Raw genomic sequence first — 20,697 nt, 5'->3', positions numbered from 1 at the left:
ACAGGATTACGAGCATCAGTGTCGTACGCGATGGAGGGTGGGTGACATTCCTACAGTCTGTGATGATAGGCTATATTTCTACAAATGACTTACTATTACTAGCGATTAACATGACGAAACAACACGAACTAAGCTAACATTAGAGTATAGCCATACCAGATAACGCCATACCAGCTAACCCTAACTATTTATATTAAACTCTGAACCATTTTGCAACAGGCAACTGTGTGTTGGTGTGTCTTATTGCTCCCCACGACTGCGTCTGCATCTTTCCCACTCCTGGCTAATAGTTTCAGCGTTTGTACTGTATATCAGAAATGATCACCCTGTACTAGGGCTGTCACTTTTTATTTGAAGTTCGAATATTTGTTCGAAGGTGGGGTGAAAAGTTCGAATTCGAAGTGTAATTCTCCATTCGAACTGTAAAAATGCGCTATAAAGAAGAGAGCGGCGAGTGGCTTCTCCTCAATAAAGCGGCCCTCCTGGATCCCCGCTTCTCCCGGTTAGTCCACCTTTCCCCTGCACAGAAACATCTCGTGACTGAAAGCCTCTCACACGAGCTCACTGAAACGGAGACCGACACTGATCGCACACGACAGGGAGAAAAGTCCGCTGCTGCGCTGGGCGCGATGGGCAGCCTGTTTGGGGACTTATACAGCACGGCTGACAGAAGCAGCTGCAACGGTAACGGAGAGCTGCGAGACTACTTGTCATTTTCTTTCTGTAAGGAATAAAAAGAGCAGCATGCCGTGTTGGAGGTCGGCCTCACGGATTGTTCGTTTATATAGGCTGTGTGTGCCATGGACGACATGCGCTCCGCATATCGCGCTCCGAGCAGTTATTGTTAATGTGTAAAAGACAGCCGCACTTGTGTGTCGGAGCTTCCTCTTGTTGTGTTTACAAATGTGTTATCAAAGATGTGTTTTTATCCTGTGCTGTTATGAATTCAGTAGGTATACGTGATTTCCACAAGAAATAAAAAGAGCAACATAAAAAATCAAGACTGTTGTCATGTTCTATGGGGGGGGGGAATACATTCGAATGTATTCGAATGTATTCAAATTAATTATGGACATTCGAAATTTGTTCGAATTTCATTTTTGGAAAAAGTGACAGCCCTACCCTGTACCACACTGCTGACTTGTTGATGTTTTGTGAGCACTCACGCATTTCTCTAGGTATCTTAAGTTTCCTACTGGAGTCATCAAAACTTTGGACTTTGTTATTGTTAGAAATATTGTGTTGCAAAAACACTTTGTGTCTTACCCTTACCGTTACCCTAACCTTAACCCCAGTAACATTTCTTCATCATAAACTACAAGTTACGCAAAATGGCATACAAACACCCAGTCCAATATGAAAGAAAAATGCTAGCTTCGTTAAGGAATCGAACCCCTTATCCCCGCGATAATGAGTTGTTCTCTGACCACTAACCCATCAGGTCTTAGTACATGTGATTCAAGAGTTAACGACTTGACAATCTTTAAACTTTGGTTGCCTAGAAATTGTAAAGACAGTGATGTGTGTACATTGTGCGAGTATCCGTCACTCGCGATGTGTGTGCAGTCCAAAATGAAAGAAAAAACCTTGCATCAATAGGGAATCGAACCCCCAATCATCAGTTGGTCGTTGGTAACTGTAAACAAAGAGATCGCATTTTGTTTAACTGCTAACTAACAAACGGGTTTATGCGTTCACTGAACAAAGATTATGGAAATAAAAGACCACTTTTCCATCAGAGAAATCATCAGAACCGTTATTACCAACCCATAGACACTAAAAGCCAAAACCTTTCTCACATGAACACCCATCGCGAGTGACGGCTACGCGCACACATGCACACCAATAGCGAGTGACGTAGGACGTAAAGTCCCGTCCCGTGTTAAGTCCCGTCTACATCGTTTTTTGTGTATGGTTAAACATGACTATCAATCATTATAACAACGTTTATAGGTCATAAAAGTCGAAAAGCATAAAAGGTCCCCGTTAAAGACTGATGATTGGGGGTTCGATTCCCTAGTGATGCAAGGTTTTTTCTTTCATTTTGGACTGCACACACATCGCGAGTGACGGACACTCGCACAATGTACACACATCACTGTCTTTACAATTTCAAGGCAACCGAAGTTTAAAGATTGTCAAGTCGTTAACTCTTGAAACGCATGTACTAAGACCTGATGGGTTAGTGGTCAGAGAACAACTCATTAACGCTGGGATAAGGGGTTTGATTCCTTAATGAAGCTAGCTTTTCTCTTTCATATTGGACTGGATGTTTGTATGCCATTTTGTGTAACTTGTAGTTTATGATGAAGAAATGTTACTAGGTTAAGGTTAGGGTAACGGTAAGGGTAAGACACAAAGTGTTTTTGCAACACAATATTTCTTACAATAACAAAGTCCAAAGTTTTGATGATTCCAGTAGGAAACTTAAGATACCTAGAGAAATGCGTGAGTGCTCACAAAACATCAACAAGTCAGCAGTGTGGTACATCAGGGTGATAATTTCTGATATACAGTACAAACGCTGAAACTATTAGCCAGGAGTGGGAAAGATGCAGACGCAGACGTGGGGAGCAATAAGACACACCAACACACAGTTGCCTGTTGCAAAATGGTTCAGAGTTTAATATAAATAGTTAGGGTTAGCTGGTATGGCGTTATCTGGTATGGCTATAGTCTAATGTTAGCTTAGTTCGTGTTGTTTCGTCATGTTAATTGCTAGCAATAGTAAGTCATTTGTAGAAATATAGCCTATCATCACAGACTGTAGGAATGTCACCCACCCTCCATCGCGTACGACACTGACGCTCGTAATCCTGTAGTGCAAGGGAGTTCGTGCACAGATCCCTGAGACAAACGGCTACGCGCACACATGCACACCCATAGCGAGTGACGTAGGACGTAAAGTCCCGCCCAAGCCGAAGTGGCGTCGATTTGGAGAGTCCCGTAGGGGGAGCTCAATGCGAGCGCGCAAACCAAGAAAACAGCGAAGAAGTGGCCAAAGTTGCATAGTTCCCCTTTAAATGCTTTGAATTCCCTCAAAAAAACGACAACATTCCTTGAAGACGTACACGAAGGTCTCACTTAGTTCATCTTTCAATCCCACTAACCCAATTGGCAGTTAATTATGCAAAAGTGAATCATTCGAGATCATGATCACAAGTTGAATACGGTGAAAATGTGAAAAATATATACTCCTTGATGCATTTCAGTAATGACATGCCCTGTTGTATGTGCCTCAAGATAAAGTCCAATACATTCTATTCCCAATAAAGCAGGTTTGTGCGTTGATGGCAACTAAGAACAAAGACAAAAATATTCACTAGCTATTCCCGAAAATAGCTGGTTTAACGTGGGTTCCGAAAATAGTGGGTTTAGCGTGGGTTCAAATCCCACCACTGCCAGTACATGAACTGTGTTCAAGGAGTTTTTTGAAATGCTTTTCTCAAAGGCAATACTGTTGAATGGCAATTTCTCAGTTACATGCTTCGAATCCCCAGAAAAAAGCGACAACATTCGTTGAACACCTACACAAGGTCTCACTTTGTGGATCTTTCATTCACACTAACGCAATTGGCAGTTAATTATGCCAAAGAGAATCAATTTGAGATCACGAGCACAAGTTGAATAGTGTGAAAGTGCGAAAAATATATACTCCTTAATGCATTTCAGTAATGACATGCCCTGTTGTATGTGCCTCAAGATATATTCCAATACATTCTATTCCCAATAAAGCAGGTTTGTGCGTTGATGGCAACTAAGAACAAAGACAAAAATATTCACCAGCTTTTCCCGAAAACAGCTGGTTAAAGGGATATCAATTGGAATTGTCTCGGCTGTTCTTCGTTTAGCCGTGGGTACAGAAGGCGAGGTAGCTCGACGCGCTTCCAAACAATTCCAAGCACTCGCGATTTCAAAAAATGATTGTATTTATTTTACAGCTCCAAAAAAGAACAAAACTTTCTTCTAAATAAAGGAAAACTTACTGGCAAACGAATAAATCATTGAAAGCAACGAGTGAACTTATATAAGCGGTCGAAATACTTTTTTAACCCACCGCCTCTTTTCCCTTGACACTTAGTTTATTCATCCGAACCAAACACACACCTGGCCTAAGTACCTGAGCAGTGCGTAAAGCCCGCCCACAGACACCTACAGCAGGTATCAGAAAACAAAGCAGCCATAAATTGTATTAATAATATGCTAAATAAACTATTAAAAATTTAGCTTTCATTTCACAATTTCTATTTCCATAAACAATAAACAAGTCAGACATAAGAGTGAATAGAAAATCAATAGACTCGTTAAAACGGCTGCGACATTCCGGCCCCTAATTGTAATACTCTATTACCAATTATCAAAGATCAAACATCTTTAAGAAGCCGTTATAACACAGTAACAAAACAACTTTTCTTTTCTTTTTTTTTACATTCCATAGAGCCTTGTTGGCTATTCAAAATCCAGTTGAGCAAAACATAATTGTCCATGAGACACAAAAAAAGGGAAGCCTAAATGCTTACTTGTGTGAACAGTTCATTCAAAAAGGTCAAATGTCTCTTCTTATGTGAAAAAAGGTTTCTTCACGCTGCCACGATGCAGCGTCGCAATGTCTTGTGTATGCATGTGTGTACATGTAGGTGCATGTGGGTGCAACAGGGTAAGCCTAGAGCCGGGGCAGACTCCAGAACTTGGGGACTTTACTCTGCCTCCAACAGCAGACACAGCCGGGTGACGGGCCGCTCCAATACGGATGTTCTTGTCTTGAGACGAACACGGCGAACATGTCCTTTAGAGTCGGCCATTGTCTCTGTGATGCGTCCCATGAGCCACGAGTTCCTGGGTGATGCATCCTCCACCACAAGAACGAGGTCCCCAACTGTGAAGTTCCTCCGTGGTTTCTGCCACTTTTGGCGCTTCTGCATCATTGTGAGGTATTCCTTGACCCACCTTTTCCAGAACATGTCTGTGATATATTGCACTTGCCTCCATCTTTTACGAGTGTATGAGTCCTCCTTCATGAACAAACCGGGTGGCATTATTGGTTTACCTTTGAGCTGCAGGATGTGATTGGGCGTTAGTGCTTCGATATCATTAGGATCATCGCTGGATGGTGTAATGGGACGATCGTTTAGTATAGCCTCTGCCTCACACATAGCCGTTTGAAGGGTCTCATCATTAAGAGTTTGCTGTTTAAGCACTGAATAGAGCGCTTTCTTGACCTGCTGTATGAGGCGCTCCCAGGCACCTCCATGGTGCGCTCCGTGGGGAGGATTAAAGGTCCACTTTATTTCCTCTTGCAAAAGAGCTTTCTGGATCTTCCCTTGGTTGAGCGCCCGAAGGGCCTCTTTCAGCTCTCGATAAGAGCTCACAAAGTTAGTTCCATTGTCCGACCTCATCTCCTTCACTTGTCCTCTTCGACATATAAATCTCCTGAGAGCATTTATACATGCGTCTGTGTCAAGACTGTGTGCTACCTCCAGGTGGACTGCACGTGATGCCAGACAGGTAAATATTACCCCGTATCGTTTTACTGTACTTCTGCCCTGTTTAACATCGATGGGCCCAAAGTAGTCCACCCCGACGTGGGTAAACGGAGGGAGCTCTGGCGAGACGCGGTCGACAGGAAGGTCTGCCATTTTTTGGTTTCCAGCCCTTTGGCGTCGAAGCTTGCAGGCTAAGCATTCCCTGATGACTGCTCTGGCTGCTGCGTTGGCGTGGAGTATCCAATATTTACGACGGAGAGTGGAAAGCATGTGATTCCGCCCACTGTGGCCGACCATTTCATGTATGTGACGAAGAATGATCTTAGAAACATGGCTGGATTTGGGCAGTATGGCTGGGTGCTTTGTTTCTTCTGGAAGAGCTGTTCTGCTCAGCCTCCCACCAACTCTCAAGACACCATCTACTACAACTGGGTCAAGTTGGATCAAAGAACTTGTCTTTTTGACTGTGCCTTTTACCAATGAAGTCAGTTCTTCTGGGAAGCTTTGTTTTTGCATAAAGCATATAATGGCCTTTTCTGCCTCAGCCATGTCTTCAATAGCAAGCCTTTGTGTCTTAAGGCTGGCTTTGAACTGCTGCATGTGTTTGGCTACTATGTCATCTTGTTTGCTGGAGCCTTGGTGCATGGCAAGCGCCTTGGCTCGTTCCTGACGCAGTTGCTTAAGCAGGTCTTTATATTTGAGGATCCATCCCACTGCTCTTTTTAAGTCAATCCAGCTTGAGAAGTAACTTAGGAGGATAGCAGTGGGAGATTCACTGGGCTGTAGCACTGCTGCATAGACCGGTACCACATTCCTTACTTCTGGATCCTCTACAGAGATCACGCCTGGATCTTCATCGTGCCCTGGCCATTTGCATGGATGTGTTTTTAGAAACGCTGGGCCATGGATCCATGTTTTGGACTTAAGAAAGGCGTCTGTCCGGATGCCACGTGAAGCTACGTCAGCAGGATTGAGCTTGGAGCTGACGTAGTTCCATTGAGGGACTTTGGACAGTGTCCGTATGATGGCAACTCTGTTCGCCACAAAGGTTTTGAACCTTGCTGTTGTGCTTGCAATGTACTTCAAAACGGACGTACTGTCTGTCCAGTACTTCGATTCCTCCAATGGAATTTGCAGCTCTGTTTTCAGCATGCGGTCCATACGCACCGCCAAGACTGCCGCTGCAAGCTCCATTCTGGGGATGGTGGTCTGCTTGAGGGGTGCTACTTTTTCCTTGCCCATGATGAAAACAGTGTGCACTTCATCTTTGCGGTTAGTGAGTCTGAGGTATGACACTGTTCCTAGGCCAACTTCACTTGCGTCTCAAAAGTGGTGCAGCTGTATGGATGAGATCTCACCAAAGCCTTTGGGCGTGATACATCTGCTCACAGAGAATTCGTCCAATAGCGTCAATTGTCTTAACCATCTCTGCCACCTGTCGGCATGTTCTTGTGGAATTTTGTCATCCCACCCCAGCTTGGCCTTACATAACTCCTGAAGGATTTGCTTGGCAGATAGCACGACCGGTGCCAAGAACCCTAAAGGGTCATAGACTGAACTCACAACTGACAGGATGCCACGTCTTGTTGTTGGCTGTGGTTTCAGCACTGTGCTGAAGGTGAATGCGTCACTTTCGACATCCCACTGAGTTCCGAGGGCCCGTTCCATGGGAAGTTTATCCCTGTCGAGATTTAGAGTCTTGACCTCTTTAGCTCTTTCTTCCTCAGGGATCATGGCAAGGATAGAGCGATGATTACTGATCCATTTGTTCAAATGGAAGCCTCCTTTGCTGCACATACTTTTGAGGTTTCTGTACAGCCATGCTGCTTTTTCCACAGAGCTCACTGCCTTAAGACAATCATCAACGTAAAAACTCTGTCTTACAGTGTCCACAACCTCAGCTGGGTAGTCATGCTGGTTATCCTCTGCTGTCTTTAGCAGGGCGAAAGTGGCGCAGCTGGGTGACGATACAGCTCCAAAGATGTGGACTGTCATCCTATGATCAATGAGCTCTTTAGTAATGTCCCCGTCTGGCCACCAGAGGAAGCGCAAGAAGTCCACATCTTCTCTTGCTACTCTCACCTGATGGAACATGCCTTCGATGTCGGTCATCAGAGCAATAGGACCCAGACGAAACCTCAACATCACCCCGATCAGCTTGTTGGTCAAGTCTGGCCCTTGCAGCAATTCTCTATTCAGAGAGGTTCCATGAAACGTCGAAGCACAGTCAAACACCACACGTAACTTCTTTTTGCGTGGGTGGTAGACCCCATGATGTGGTATGTACCACACTTTGCCACTTTTTGTTTGCAACTCATCTTGGGGTATGACCTCCGCATATCCTTTTATCAGCACATCCTGCATGAAATCCCTATATTCTTCAAAGAATGTTTGGTCTTTGTTAAACCTCTTAAGCAGCTGTTGTGCTCTTTGTAGGGCGCTGTGCCTGTTATTGGGCATGTTGACACCTGGCTCACGAAATGGCAGCTTGAGGTAGTAATGTCCATCCTCTAGAGCTGCTGAGTCTGAGACTATGTTCATGAACTGCTTGTCCTCCACAGACATTTCTTGCTTTTCATAATGCTGCTCAGCAAAATCTTGATTGTACTGCTGGGTTAGAATATCTTCCAAACTGGAAATGTCTATCCTGTTGACCAATACAGGATGACAGTCGCTCATGCAGTCCTTGTGACCAAGTGGGCCATTTATTACCCATCCTAGGAGGGTTTCGACAGCAAACGGTCCATTACCTTTGCTGTTAATGACTCTCCATGGTTCCAACACTTTAGGAGCGTTTGCACCAATCAGTAGCCCGATGCTGGCTTCGATTGGCTCCAGTTCAACATCCTTCAGGTAAGGCCATTCTTTGAGGTCCTCTTCTGTAGGTATGTTGTCTTTGCATACAGGGATTGACTCTTGTGAGAAAACATCTGGCAGCTGAATGAATGTGTTACCTTTGAGCCCAGCCACTTCCATTCCAGGGATCTTATAACTGGTCACAGGCTTCTCCTGGCCCATAGTTTTGAGCAGAACCTTCACTTTCTTTCCTCTGGCATTTAGCTCTGTCATTAATTCTTCTGTGAAAAAGGTGGCGGTGCTTCCTGGGTCAAGGAAAGCGTATGTCTGCACAACCTTTGTTCCTTTGCACAGCTTTACTTGAACAGGAACAATAGACAGCTTACATGCATCGTTACCGGCCCCAATAAGGCTGCCAGCATCCAAGGAGACAAGGCTTGATGTGACCTTCGCTGATTCCCCAAAATCTCTTTTGGTAACCTGAGATTCCACCTTCTCTTTCAAATTGAAGTGCAGAATGCTTGGGTGGTTTTGGTGGCAAACTTGACATGTCATTCTGTTTTTGCAATATCTGCTCATGTGCCCTCTTCCCAAACATCCAAAGCACAGACCTTCATTTTTCATAAACTCCACCTTTTCATTATTGTGTTTACTTTTTAGGACATCACAAAACTCCAAAGAGTGGTCTTTGCTACAGTACAGGCAGGGCTTCTCAAGAGTGGTTGAGGTTTCTTGTTTTTTCTCCTTTTGGTTGAATTTGGGTTGGTTTGGTTTACTTTCCTTTTGCTCTGAACGCTCTGACATGGTTGCAACAGTTGTAGCAAAACTACTCCCCCTACTAGCTGGTTTATAAGGGTTTTTTCGTGCTGGCCTTTTTGTCTTTAGCACACATTTGTTATCAGTCACATCATGTATGTCACCAAGAAAAGGATCCAGAACGACTCTGGACTGTCTTTCCACAAATTCAACAAGGTCTTTAAACTTGGCTCGCCTTTTGCTCCTTTCCTGAACATCGCAGCTTATTGTTCTCCATCTATCTCGGAGTTTAAAGGGTAATTTGGATACCATTGCCCTCAAGTGAGATGGTGTCTCCAGCTCTTCCATAAAATGAACTTCTTTCATTATATTGAAGCAGCTTCGCAGAAACAGTGCATACGACCTTAACGCTGGTCCATCCTCTGCTTTTATTGGAGGCCAACTCAGGACCTTATCCATGTGTGCTGATGTCAGCTTCATTACATTGCCGAAGTGCCATTCAAGTTGCTCTTTTGCTTCTCTGAGCCCCCTTTCTGGGTCCATGTGGAGGAAGCTACGAACCAGCAGGTTGGGTTCTCCCTTTGTGTATTGCTCCAAGTAAAATAATTTGTCCTGTGCATTGTCCACCTTGCGCTCTATTCCTTGTTCAAATGCCATAATGAACGATCTGTATTGTAGGGCATCACCATAAAATGTAGGAATTTCTCTGGAAGGAAGTAAAGCTGCTTGGTGTTGCTTTACGAGCAATTCAGTTATTTCATTTTGTTTTCTCATGACGTCGATGAGACCATTCTCATTGCTTTTATATGAGTTTCCATCTCCTTGGTCATGATCTAGGTTTTTGCTTTTAAATTTTGCTTTAAAGGGAGGAGCTTGGTGAGAAATGTTTGATTTCACAGAGTATTGAGGTTTGGGAGGTTTTTGGTTTGTTACTGGAATCAGGTATTCGGTACATGCTCCAGACATTTCCAACTGATGTATTGGTGATATGCTTTCTGATTGTTATTGCTTTGATGTTGATGGTTTGTGATTTCTTTGTGTGGTTATTGATGGTTGGGGTGCTTGTCCAGCAGCCAATGACTCACTCTCCATGTAAACATTAACTTTTGCTTCTGCAGCAGCCAATTCAGCCTCTATAGCAAGCCTTTCCCCCTTTGCTATTATTTGAGCTTGTTGCATATCCAGAGCATGTTTCATCGTCAATGCTTGCACTTTAGCCATCAGAGCAGCACGTTCTGCCTTAGCCTTTAAACAAGCAGAGGACGCTCCGGAGGCGGAGCTGGAGGAGCTGGCTTTCCTTGGGGCTTTATTTGTTTGAGATACGCTGTCCTCTGGTCCCACAGCTTTATCTTTATGCCCCTCATCCACCACGCCTTTCATTTCAGCATCATCATCGTAGTCATCATCATTATTTTCCTCTTCGTCCTCAACCTCCTCGGTTATTTCCACACCATCCATCCATTTGTTAATGCCGTTTATAAACTCTCTGAAATGGCCGATCTTTGGCTCAAACCAGTCCGTATTATCTGCCTCCTTTTCCTCTTCATTTGAAAGGAGGTTTTGCACAGTGTTTTGCGCCTCAATAAATTCTTCCACAAATTTATTGAAAACCTCTGCGTGTTTGCGAACATTTTCGTTACTTTCCCCAAACTCCAATGAAGCATTGATTTCATTCTTTTTACGCGTTAAAACGCTGAGCTTTCCCCTGCGCGATGCGATTGCCTTTATCAAAAGCGTTTCATCTGCTTTTCCAGTGACAGACATTGCAACACAGGTTGTGGTATTTGATTCACTTTGAATTCACTTTTAGACCAAGGCACACAAGAGACATCCAACACTTTTATTCGGCGCCGTTTCCTTGTTACTGACAGTAACACTCATTGCGAGAATCCATCTACTCACAATCTGCAGAAACTCCTTCCATTGTCTCCGCTGCTTGTGTGGTCCTTTTCTTTTGAAGACAACTTATTTTTCTTCAATTCAAAAAGTCTTTCGACTTAAATGTCTCGGCTGTTCTTCGTTTAGCCGTGGGTACAGAAGGCGAGGTAGCTCGACGCGCTTCCAAACAATTCCAAGCACTCGCGATTTCAAAAAATGATTGTATTTATTTTACAGCTCCAAAAAAGAACAAAACTTTCTTCTAAATAAAGGAAAACTTACTGGCAAACGAATAAATCATTGAAAGCAACGAGTGAACTTATATAAGCGGTCGAAAGACTTTTTTAACCCACCGCCTCTTTTCCCTTGACACTTAGTTTATTCATCCGAACCAAACACACACCTGGCCTAAGTACCTGAGCAGTGCGTAAAGCCCGCCCACAGACACCTACAGCAGGTATCAGAAAACAAAGCAGCCATAAATTGTATTAATAATATGCTAAATAAACTATTCAAAATGTAGCTTTCATTTCACAATTTCTATTTCCATAAACAATAAACAAGTCAGACATAAGAGTGAATAGAAAATCAATAGACTCGTTAAAATGGCTGCGACAGGAATCCTGCAGCAATTCACGAAATATCAGCTAATTTTTTCTAGGCTGAGCACAACATTGAGCAAAGAACCGAGGGCTCGTCCGTGATTTGAACCCGGGACCTCTCGCACCCTAAGCGAGAATCATACCCCTAGACCAACGAGCCACAGCAACATAAATTGATATGTCAATTTTTGAAAATGCTCAAATTATTAGCAGGGGTGCAAGCGTTTAAGAACAATTGTATCATTCCAATTTATTGCCGTCAAATTACAATATTCATTCTTCCTTTGGACTGCATTAAAGTCCTACTTTTTAATTCAAAAATAGTTACAAATGTCCTGTGATATAGTGCTGCCGAGTTTTCCAAGGTGCTGGATCAATGCTCCAGTTCGAGGAGGCGTTGTTTCAAATCCTTGCAAGGGCATTCAACCCTTTGCATTGCAGCATCATTTTGAAATGCCATTAAGAATGTTAGAGTTTTGTGGTAGTGTGGCCGAGCGGTCTAAGGCGCTGGATTTAGGCTCCAGTCTCTTTGGAGGCGTGGGTTCAAATCCCACCACTGCCAGTACATGAACTGTGTTCAAGGAGTATTTTGAAATGCTTTTCTCAAAGGCAATACTGTTGAATGGCAATTTCTCAGTTACATGCTTCGAATCCCCAGAAAAAAGCGACAACATTCGTTGAACACCTACACAAGGTCTCACTTTGTGGATCTTTCATTCACACTAACGCAATTGGCAGTTAATTATGCCAAAGAGAATCAATTTGAGATCACGAGCACAAGTTGAATAGTGTGAAAGTGCAAAAAATATATACTCCTTAATGCATTTCAGTAATGACATGCCCTGTTGTATGTGCCTCAAGATATATTCCAATACATTCTATTCCCAATAAAGCAGGTTTGTGCGTTGATGGCAACTAAGAACAAAGACAAAAATATTCACTAGCTTTTCCCAAAAACAGCTGGTTTAAGGGATATCAATTGGAATCCTGTAGCATTTCACGAAATAACAGCTAAATCTATCTAGGCACAACATTGAGCAAAGAACCTAGGGCTCGTCCGGGATTTGAACCCGGGACCTCTCGCACCCAAAGCGAGAATCATACCCCTAGACCAACGAGCCACAGCAACATAATTTGATATGTCAATTTTTGAAAATGCTCAAATGATTAACAGGGGTGCAAGCGTTTAAGAACAATTGTATAATTCCAATTTATTGCCGTCAAATTACAATATTCATTCTTCCTTTGGACTGCATTAAAGTCCTACTTTTTAATTCAAAAATAGTTACAAATGTCCTGTGATATAGTGCTGCCGAGTTTTCCAAGGTGCTGGATCAATGCTCCAGTTCGAGGAGGCGTTGTTTCAAATCCTTGCAAGGGCATTCAACCCTTTGCATTGCAGCATCATTTTGAAAGGCCATTAAGAATGTATGAGTTTTGTGGTAGTGTGGCCGAGCGGTCTAAGGCGCTGGATTAAGGCTCCAGTCTCTTAGGAGGCGTGGGTTCAAATCCCACCACTGCCAGTACATGAACTGTGTTCAAGGAGTATTTTGAAATGCTTTTCTCAAAGGCAATACTGTTGAATGGCAATTTCTCAGTTACATGCTTCGAATCCCCAGAAAAAAGCGACAACATTCGTTGAACACCTACACAAGGTCTCACTTTGTGGATCTTTCATTCACACTAACGCAATTGGCAGTTAATTATGCCAAAGAGAATCAATTTGAGATCACGAGCACAAGTTGAATAGTGTGAAAGTGTGAAAAATATATACTCCTTAATGCATTTCAGTAATGACATGCCCTGTTGTATGTGCCTCAAGATATATTCCAATACATTCTATTCCCAATAAAGCAGGTTTGTGCGTTGATGGCAACTAAGAACAAAGACAAAAATATTCACTAGCTTTTCCCGAAAACACCTGGTTTAAGGGATATCAATTGGAATCCTGAAGCATTTCACGAAATATCAGCTCAATCTTTCTAGGCTGTGCACAACATTGAGGCAAAGAACCGAGGGCTCGTCCGGGATTTGAACCCGGGACCTCTCGCACCCTAAGCGAGAATCATACCCCTAGACCAACGAGCCACAGCAACATAATTTGATATGTCAATTTTTGAAAATGCTCAAATTATTAGCAGGGGTGCAAGCGTTTAAGAACAATTGTATAATTCCAATTTATTGCCGTCAAATTACAATATTCATTCTTCCTTTGGACTGCATTAAAGTCCTACTTTGTAATTCAAAAATAGTTACAAATGTCCTGTGATATAGTGCTGCCGAGTTTTCCAAGGTGCTGGATCAATGCTCCAGTTCGAGGAGGCGTTGTTTCAAATCCTTGCAAGGGCATTCAACCCTTTGCATTGCAGCATCATTTTCAAAGGCCATTAAGAATGTTAGAGTTTTGTGGTAGTGTGGCCGAGCGGTCTAAGGCGTTGGATTTAGGCTCCAGTCTCTTTGGAGGCGTGGGTTCAAATCCCACCACTGCCAGTACATGAACTGTGTTCAAGGAGTATTTTGAAATGCTTTTCTCAAAGGCAATACTGTTGAATGGCAATTTCTCAGTTACATGCTTCGAATCCCCAGAAAAAAGCGACAACATTCGTTGAACACCTACACAAGGTCTCACTTTGTGGATCTTTCATTCACACTAACGCAATTGGCAGTTAATTATGCCAAAGAGAATCAATTTGAGATCACGAGCACAAGTTGAATAGTGTGAAAGTGTGAAAAATATATACTCCTTAATGCATTTCAGTAATGACATGCCCTGTTGTATGTGCCTCAAGATATATTCCAATACATTCTATTCCCAATAAAGCAGGTTTGTGCGTTGATGGCAACTAAGAACAAAGACAAAAATATTCACTAGCTTTTCCCAAAAACAGCTGGTTTAAGGGATATCAATTGGAATCCTGTAGCATTTCACGAAATAACAGCTAATTTTATCTAGGCACAACATTGAGCAAAGAACCGAGGGCTCGTCCGGGATTTGAACCCGGGACCTCTCGCACCCAAAGCGAGAATCATACCCCTAGACCAACGAGCCACAGCAACATAATTTGATATGTCAATTTTTGAAAATGCTCAAATGATTAACAGGGGTGCAAGCGTTTAAGAACAATTGTATAATTCCAATTTATTGCCGTCAAATTACAATATTCATTCTTCCTTTGGACTGCATTAAAGTCCTACTTTGTAATTCAAAAATAGTTACAAATGTCCTGTGATATAGTGCTGCCAAGTTTTCCAAGGTGCTGGATCAATGCTCCAGTTCGAGGAGGCGTTGTTTCAAATCCTTGCAAGGGCATTCAACCCTTTGCATTGCAGCATCATTTTGAAAGGCCATTAAGAATGTAAGAGTTTTGTGGTAGTGTGGCCGAGCGGTCTAAGGCGCTGGATTAAGGCTCCAGTCTCTTAGGAGGCGTGGGTTCAAATCCCACCACTGCCAGTACATGAACTGTGTTCAAGGAGTAATTTGAAATGCTTTTCTCAAAGGCAATACTGTTGAATGGCAATTTCTCAGTTACATGCTTCGAATCCCCAGAAAAAAGCGACAACATTCGTTGAACACCTACACAAGGTCTCACTTTGTGGATCTTTCATTCACACTAACGCAATTGGCAGTTAATTATGCCAAAGAGAATCAATTTGAGATCACGAGCACAAGTTGAATAGTGTGAAAGTGCGAAAAATATATACTCCTTAATGCATTTCAGTAATGACATGCCCTGTTGTATGTGCCTCAAGATATATTCCAATACATTATATTCCCAATAAAGCAGGTTTGTGCATTGATGGCAACTAAGAACAAAGACAAAAATATTCACTAGCTTTTCCCGAAAACACCAGGTTTAAGGGATATCAATTGGAATCCTGAAGCATTTCACGAAATATCAGCTCAATCTTTCTAGGCTGTGCACAACATTGAGCAAATAACCGAGGGCTCGTCCGGGATTTGAACCCGGGACCTCTCGCACCCTAAGCGAGAATCATACCCCTAGACCAACGAGCCACAGCAACATATTTTGATATGTCAATTTTTGAAAATGCTCAAATTATTAGCAGGGGTGCAAGCGTTTAAGAACAATTGTATAATTCCAATTTATTGCCGTCAAATTACAATATTCATTCTTCCTTTGGACTGCATTAAAGTCCTACTTTGTAATTCAAAAATAGTTACAAATTTCCTGTGATATAGTGCTGCCGAGTTTTCCAAGGTGCTGGATCAATGCTCCAGTTCGAGGAGGCGTTGTTTCAAATCCTTGCAAGGGCATTCAACCCTTTGCATTGCAGCATCATTTTGAAAGGCCATTAAGAATGTTAGAGTTTTGTGGTAGTGTGGCCGAGCGGTCTAAGGTGCTGGATTAAGGCTCCAGTCTCTTAGGAGGCGTGGGTTCAAATCCCACCACTGCCAGTACATGAACTGTGTTCAAGGAGGATTATGAAATGCTATTCTCAAAAGGCAATACTGTTGAATGGCAATTTCTCAGTTACATGCTTCGAATCCCCAGAAAAAAGCAACAACATTCGTTGAACACCTACACAAGGTCTCACTTTGTGGATCTTTCATTCACACTAACGTAATTGGCAGTTAATTATGCCAAAGAGAATCAATTTGAGATCACGAGCACAAGTTGAATAGTGTGAAAGTGTGAAAAATATATACTCCTTAATGCATTTCAGTAATGACATGCCCTGTTGTATGTGCCTCAAGATATATTCCAATACATTCTATTCCCAATAAAGCAGGTTTGTGCGTTGATGGCAACTAAGAACAAAGACAAAAATATTCACTAGCTTTTCCCGAAAAACACCTGGTTTAAGGGATATCAATTGGAATCCTGAAGCATTTCACGAAATATCAGCTCAATCTTTCTAGGCTGTGCACAACATTGAGCAAAGAACCGAGGGCTCGTCCGGGATTTGAACCCGGGACCTCTCGCACCCTAAGCGAGAATCATACCCCTAGACCAACGAGCCACAGCAACAAAATTTGATACGTCAATTTTTAAAAATGCTCAAATAATTAGCAGGGGTGCAAGCGTTTAAGAACAATTGTATAATTCCAATTTATTGCCGTCAAATTACAATATTCATTCTTCCTTTGGACTGCATTAAAGTCCTACTTTGTAATTTCAAAAATAGTTACAAATGTCCTGTGATATGCTGCCGAGTTTTCCAAGGTGCTGGATCAATGATCCAGTTCGAGGAGACGTTGTTTCAAATCCTTGCAAGGGCATTCAACCCTTTGCATTGCAGCATCATTTTGAAAGGCCATTAAGAATGTTAGAGTTTTGTGGTAGTGTGGCCGAGCGGTCTAAGGCGCTGGATTAAGGCTCCAGTCTCTTAGGAGGCGTGGGTTCAAATCCAACCACTGCCAGTACATGATCTGTGTACAAGGAGTATTTTGAAATGCTTTTCTCAAAGGCAATACTGTTGAATGGCAATTTCTCAGTTACATGCTTCGAATCCCCAGAAAAAAGCGACAACATTCGTTGAACACCTACACAAGGTCTCACTTTGTGGATCTTTCATTCACACTAACGCAATTGGCAGTTAATTATGCCAAAGAGAATCAATTTGAGATCACGAGCACAAGTTGAATAGTGTGAAAGTGTGAAAAATATATACTCCTTAATGCATTTCAGTAATGACATGCCCTGTTGTATGTGCCTCAAGATATATTCCAATACATTCTATTCCCAATAAAGCAGGTTTGTGCGTTGATGGCAACTAAGAACACAGACAAAAATATTCACTAGCTTTTCACAAAAACAGCTGGTTTAAGGAATATCAATTGGAATCCTGAAGCATTTCAAGAAATATCAGCTCAATCTTTCTAGGCTGTGCACAACATTGAGCAAAGAACCGAGGGCTCGTCCGGGATTTGAACCCGGGACCTCTCGCACCCTAAGCGAGAATCATACCCCTAGACCAACGAGCCACAGCAACCTTATTTGATATGACAATTTTTGAAAATGCTCAAATGATTAACAGGGGTGCAAGCGTTTAAGAACAATTGTATAATTCCAATTTATTGCCGTCAAATTACAATATTCATTCTTCCTTTGGACTGCATTAAAGTCCTACTTTGTAATTCAAAAATAGTTACAAATGTCCTGTGATATAGTGCCGCCGAGTTTTCCAAGGTGCTGGATCAATGCTCCAGTTCGAGGAGGCGTTGTTTCAAATCCTTGCAAGGGCATTCAACCCTTTGCATTGCAGCATCATTTTGAAAGGCCATTAAGAATGTTAGAGTTTTGTGGTAGTGTGGCCGAGCGGTCTAAGGCGTTGGATTTAGGCTCCAGTCTCTTTGGAGGCGTGGGTTCAAATCCCACCACTGCCAGTACATGAACTGTGTTCAAGGAGTATTTTGAAATGCTTTTCTCAAAGGCAATACTGTTGAATGGCAATTTCTCAGTTACATGCTTCGAATCCCCAGAAAAAAGCAGGTTTGTGCGTTGATGGCAACTAAGAACAAAGACAAAAATATTCACTAGCTTTTCCCGAAAACACCTGGTTTAAGGGATATCAATTGGAATCCTGAAGCATTTCACGAAATATCAGATCAATCTTTCTAGGCTGTGCACAACATTGAGCAAAGAACCGAGGGCTCGTCCGGGATTTGAACCCGGGACCTCTCGCACCCTAAGCGAGAATCATACCCCTAGACCAACGAGCCACAGCAACATAATTTGATATGTCAATTTTTGAAAATGCTCAAATTATTAGCAGGGGTGCAAGCGTTTAAGAACAATTGTATAATTCCAATTTATTGCCGTCAAATTACAATATTCATTCTTCCTTTGGACTGCATTAAAGTCCTACTTTGTAATTCAAAAATAGTTACAAATGTCCTGTGATATAGTGCTGCCGAGTTTTCCAAGGTGCTGGATCAATGCTCCAGTTCGAGGAGGCGTTGTTTCAAATCCTTGCAAGGGCATTCAACCCTTTGCATTGCAGCATCATTTTGAAAGGCCATTAAGAATGTTAGAGTTTTGTGGTAGTGTGGCCGAGCGGTCTAAGGCGCTGGATTTAGGCTCCAGTCTCTTTGGAGGCGTGGGTTCAAATCCCACCACTGCCAGTACATGAACTGTGTTCAAGGAGTATTTTGAAATGCTTTTCTCAAAGGCAATACTGTTGAATGGCAATTTCTCAGTTACATGCTTCGAATCCCCAGAAAAAAGCGACAACATTCGTTGAACACCTACACAAGGTCTCACTTTGTGGATCTTTCATTCACACTAACGCAATTGGCAGTTAATTATGCCAAAGAGAATCAATTTGAGATCACGAGCACAAGTTGAATAGTGTGAAAGTGTGAAAAATATATACTCCTTAATGCATTTCAGTAATGACATGCCCTGATGTATGTGCCTTACGATATATTCCAATTCATTCTATTCCCAATAAAGCAGGTTTGTGCGTTGATGGCAACTAAGAACAAAGACAAAAATATTCACTAGCTTTTCCCGAAAACACCTGGTTTAAGGGATATCAATTGGAATCCTGAAGCATTTCACGAAATATCAGCTCAATCTTCTCATGCTGTGCACAACATTGAGCAAAGAACCGAGGGCTCGTCCGGGATTTGAACCCGGGACCTCTCGCACCCAAAGCGAGAATCATACCCCTAGACCAACGAGCCACAGCAACATAATTTGATATGTCAATTTTTGAAAATGCTCAAATTATTAGCAGGGGTGCAAGCGTTTAAGAACAATTGTATAATTCCAATTTATTGCCGTCAAATTACAATATTCATTCTTCCTTTGGACTGCATTAAAGTCCTACTTTGTAATTCAAAAATAGTTACAAATGTCCTGTGATATAGTGCTGCCGAGTTTTCCAAGGTGCTGGATCAATGATCCAGTTCGAGGAGACGTTGTTTCAAATCCTTGCAAGGGCATTCAACCCTTTGCATTGCAGCATCATTTTGAAAGGCCATTAAGAATGTTAGAGTATTGTGGTAGTGTGGCCGAGCGGTCTAAGGCGCTGGATTAAGGCTCCAGTCTCTTAGGAGGCGTGGGTTCAAATCCCACCACTGCCAGTACATGAACTGTGTTCAAGGAGTATTTTGAAATGCTTTTCTCAAAGGCAATACTGTTGAATGGCAATTTCTCAGTTACATGCTTCGAATCCCCAGAAAAAAGCGACAACATTCGTTGAACACCTACACAAGGTCTCACTTTGTGGATCTTTCATTCACACTAACGCAATTGGCAGTTAATTATGCCAAAGAGAATCAATTTGAGATCACGAGCACAAGTTGAATAGTGTGAAAAATATATACTCCTTAATGCATTTCAGTAATGACATGCCCTGATGTATGTGCCTTACGATATATTCCAATACATTCTATTCCCAATAAAGCAGGTTTGTGCGTTGATGGCAACTAAGAACAAAGACAAAAATATTCACTAGCTTTTCCCGAAAACACCTGGTTTAAGGGATATCAATTGGAATCCTGAAGCATTTCACAAAATATCAGATCAATCTTTCTAGGCTGTGCACAACATTGAGCAAAGAACCGAGGGCTCGTCCGGGATTTGAACCCGGGACCTCTCGCACCCAAAGCGAGAATCATACCCCTAGACCAACGAGCCACATCAACATAAATTGATATGTCAATTTTTGAAAATGCTCAAATTATTAGCAGGGGTGCAAGCGTTTAAGAACAATTGTATAATTCCAATTTATTGCCGTCAAATTACAATATACAATATCCTGTGATATAGTGCTGCCGAGTTTTCCAAGGTGCTGGATCAATGATCCAGTTCGAGGAGACGTTGTTTCAAATCCTTGCAAGGGCATTCAACCCTTTGCATTGCAGCATCATTTTGAAGGGCCATTAAGAATGTTAGGGTTTTGTGGTAGTGTGGCCGAGCGGTCTAAGGCGCTGGATTAAGGCTCCAGTCTCAAAGGAGGCGTGTGTTCAAATCACACCACTGCCAGTACATGAACTGTGTTCAAGGAGTATTTTGAAATGCTTTTCTCAAAGGCAATACTGTTGAATGGCAATTTCTCAGATACATGCTTCGAATCCCCAGAAAAAAGCGACAACATTCGTTGCACACCTACACAAGGTCTCACTTTGTGGATCTTTCATTCACACTAACGCAATTGGCAGTTAATTATGCAAAGAGAATCAATTTGAGATCACGAGCACAAGTTGAATA

At 42.3% G+C, this 20,697-nt stretch overlaps 20 non-coding genes across 20 annotated transcripts; 10 read left to right on the top strand and 10 right to left on the bottom strand.

The window, feature by feature from the left end:
* Positions 1–11,603: 11,603 nt before the first annotated feature.
* trnap-agg (transfer RNA proline (anticodon AGG)) lies at positions 11,604–11,675 on the bottom strand. The gene has a single exon. It is a non-coding gene; the product is annotated as a tRNA-Pro (tRNA).
* Positions 11,676–11,995: 320 nt separating this feature from the next.
* Positions 11,996–12,077, top strand: trnal-uag (transfer RNA leucine (anticodon UAG)). The gene has a single exon. It is a non-coding gene; the product is annotated as a tRNA-Leu (tRNA).
* Positions 12,078–12,564: 487 nt separating this feature from the next.
* On the bottom strand, positions 12,565–12,636 carry trnap-ugg (transfer RNA proline (anticodon UGG)). The gene has a single exon. It is a non-coding gene; the product is annotated as a tRNA-Pro (tRNA).
* A 320-nt stretch (positions 12,637–12,956) lies between these two features.
* Positions 12,957–13,038, top strand: trnal-aag (transfer RNA leucine (anticodon AAG)). Its single transcript has one exon. It is a non-coding gene; the product is annotated as a tRNA-Leu (tRNA).
* A 493-nt stretch (positions 13,039–13,531) lies between these two features.
* On the bottom strand, positions 13,532–13,603 carry trnap-agg (transfer RNA proline (anticodon AGG)). Its single transcript has one exon. It is a non-coding gene; the product is annotated as a tRNA-Pro (tRNA).
* Positions 13,604–13,923: 320 nt separating this feature from the next.
* trnal-uag (transfer RNA leucine (anticodon UAG)) lies at positions 13,924–14,005 on the top strand. Its single transcript has one exon. It is a non-coding gene; the product is annotated as a tRNA-Leu (tRNA).
* Positions 14,006–14,492: 487 nt separating this feature from the next.
* Positions 14,493–14,564, bottom strand: trnap-ugg (transfer RNA proline (anticodon UGG)). Its single transcript has one exon. It is a non-coding gene; the product is annotated as a tRNA-Pro (tRNA).
* Positions 14,565–14,884: 320 nt separating this feature from the next.
* trnal-aag (transfer RNA leucine (anticodon AAG)) lies at positions 14,885–14,966 on the top strand. Its single transcript has one exon. It is a non-coding gene; the product is annotated as a tRNA-Leu (tRNA).
* Positions 14,967–15,458: 492 nt separating this feature from the next.
* trnap-agg (transfer RNA proline (anticodon AGG)) lies at positions 15,459–15,530 on the bottom strand. Its single transcript has one exon. It is a non-coding gene; the product is annotated as a tRNA-Pro (tRNA).
* A 320-nt stretch (positions 15,531–15,850) lies between these two features.
* Positions 15,851–15,932, top strand: trnal-aag (transfer RNA leucine (anticodon AAG)). Its single transcript has one exon. It is a non-coding gene; the product is annotated as a tRNA-Leu (tRNA).
* Positions 15,933–16,426: 494 nt separating this feature from the next.
* trnap-agg (transfer RNA proline (anticodon AGG)) lies at positions 16,427–16,498 on the bottom strand. Its single transcript has one exon. It is a non-coding gene; the product is annotated as a tRNA-Pro (tRNA).
* A 318-nt stretch (positions 16,499–16,816) lies between these two features.
* trnal-aag (transfer RNA leucine (anticodon AAG)) lies at positions 16,817–16,898 on the top strand. The gene has a single exon. It is a non-coding gene; the product is annotated as a tRNA-Leu (tRNA).
* Positions 16,899–17,390: 492 nt separating this feature from the next.
* On the bottom strand, positions 17,391–17,462 carry trnap-agg (transfer RNA proline (anticodon AGG)). Its single transcript has one exon. It is a non-coding gene; the product is annotated as a tRNA-Pro (tRNA).
* Positions 17,463–17,782: 320 nt separating this feature from the next.
* On the top strand, positions 17,783–17,864 carry trnal-uag (transfer RNA leucine (anticodon UAG)). The gene has a single exon. It is a non-coding gene; the product is annotated as a tRNA-Leu (tRNA).
* A 264-nt stretch (positions 17,865–18,128) lies between these two features.
* trnap-agg (transfer RNA proline (anticodon AGG)) lies at positions 18,129–18,200 on the bottom strand. The gene has a single exon. It is a non-coding gene; the product is annotated as a tRNA-Pro (tRNA).
* Positions 18,201–18,520: 320 nt separating this feature from the next.
* trnal-uag (transfer RNA leucine (anticodon UAG)) lies at positions 18,521–18,602 on the top strand. The gene has a single exon. It is a non-coding gene; the product is annotated as a tRNA-Leu (tRNA).
* A 492-nt stretch (positions 18,603–19,094) lies between these two features.
* On the bottom strand, positions 19,095–19,166 carry trnap-ugg (transfer RNA proline (anticodon UGG)). The gene has a single exon. It is a non-coding gene; the product is annotated as a tRNA-Pro (tRNA).
* A 320-nt stretch (positions 19,167–19,486) lies between these two features.
* On the top strand, positions 19,487–19,568 carry trnal-aag (transfer RNA leucine (anticodon AAG)). Its single transcript has one exon. It is a non-coding gene; the product is annotated as a tRNA-Leu (tRNA).
* A 484-nt stretch (positions 19,569–20,052) lies between these two features.
* Positions 20,053–20,124, bottom strand: trnap-ugg (transfer RNA proline (anticodon UGG)). The gene has a single exon. It is a non-coding gene; the product is annotated as a tRNA-Pro (tRNA).
* A 266-nt stretch (positions 20,125–20,390) lies between these two features.
* On the top strand, positions 20,391–20,472 carry trnal-aag (transfer RNA leucine (anticodon AAG)). Its single transcript has one exon. It is a non-coding gene; the product is annotated as a tRNA-Leu (tRNA).
* Positions 20,473–20,697: the final 225 nt, after the last annotated feature.

The sequence above is a fragment of the Gadus chalcogrammus genome, chromosome 22 (assembly GCF_026213295.1).
Source record: "Gadus chalcogrammus isolate NIFS_2021 chromosome 22, NIFS_Gcha_1.0, whole genome shotgun sequence".
Lineage (NCBI taxonomy): Eukaryota > Metazoa > Chordata > Actinopteri > Gadiformes > Gadidae > Gadus > Gadus chalcogrammus.
Note: the sequence above shows the minus strand (reverse complement) of the source record. Positions and strands in the feature narration are given on the sequence as shown.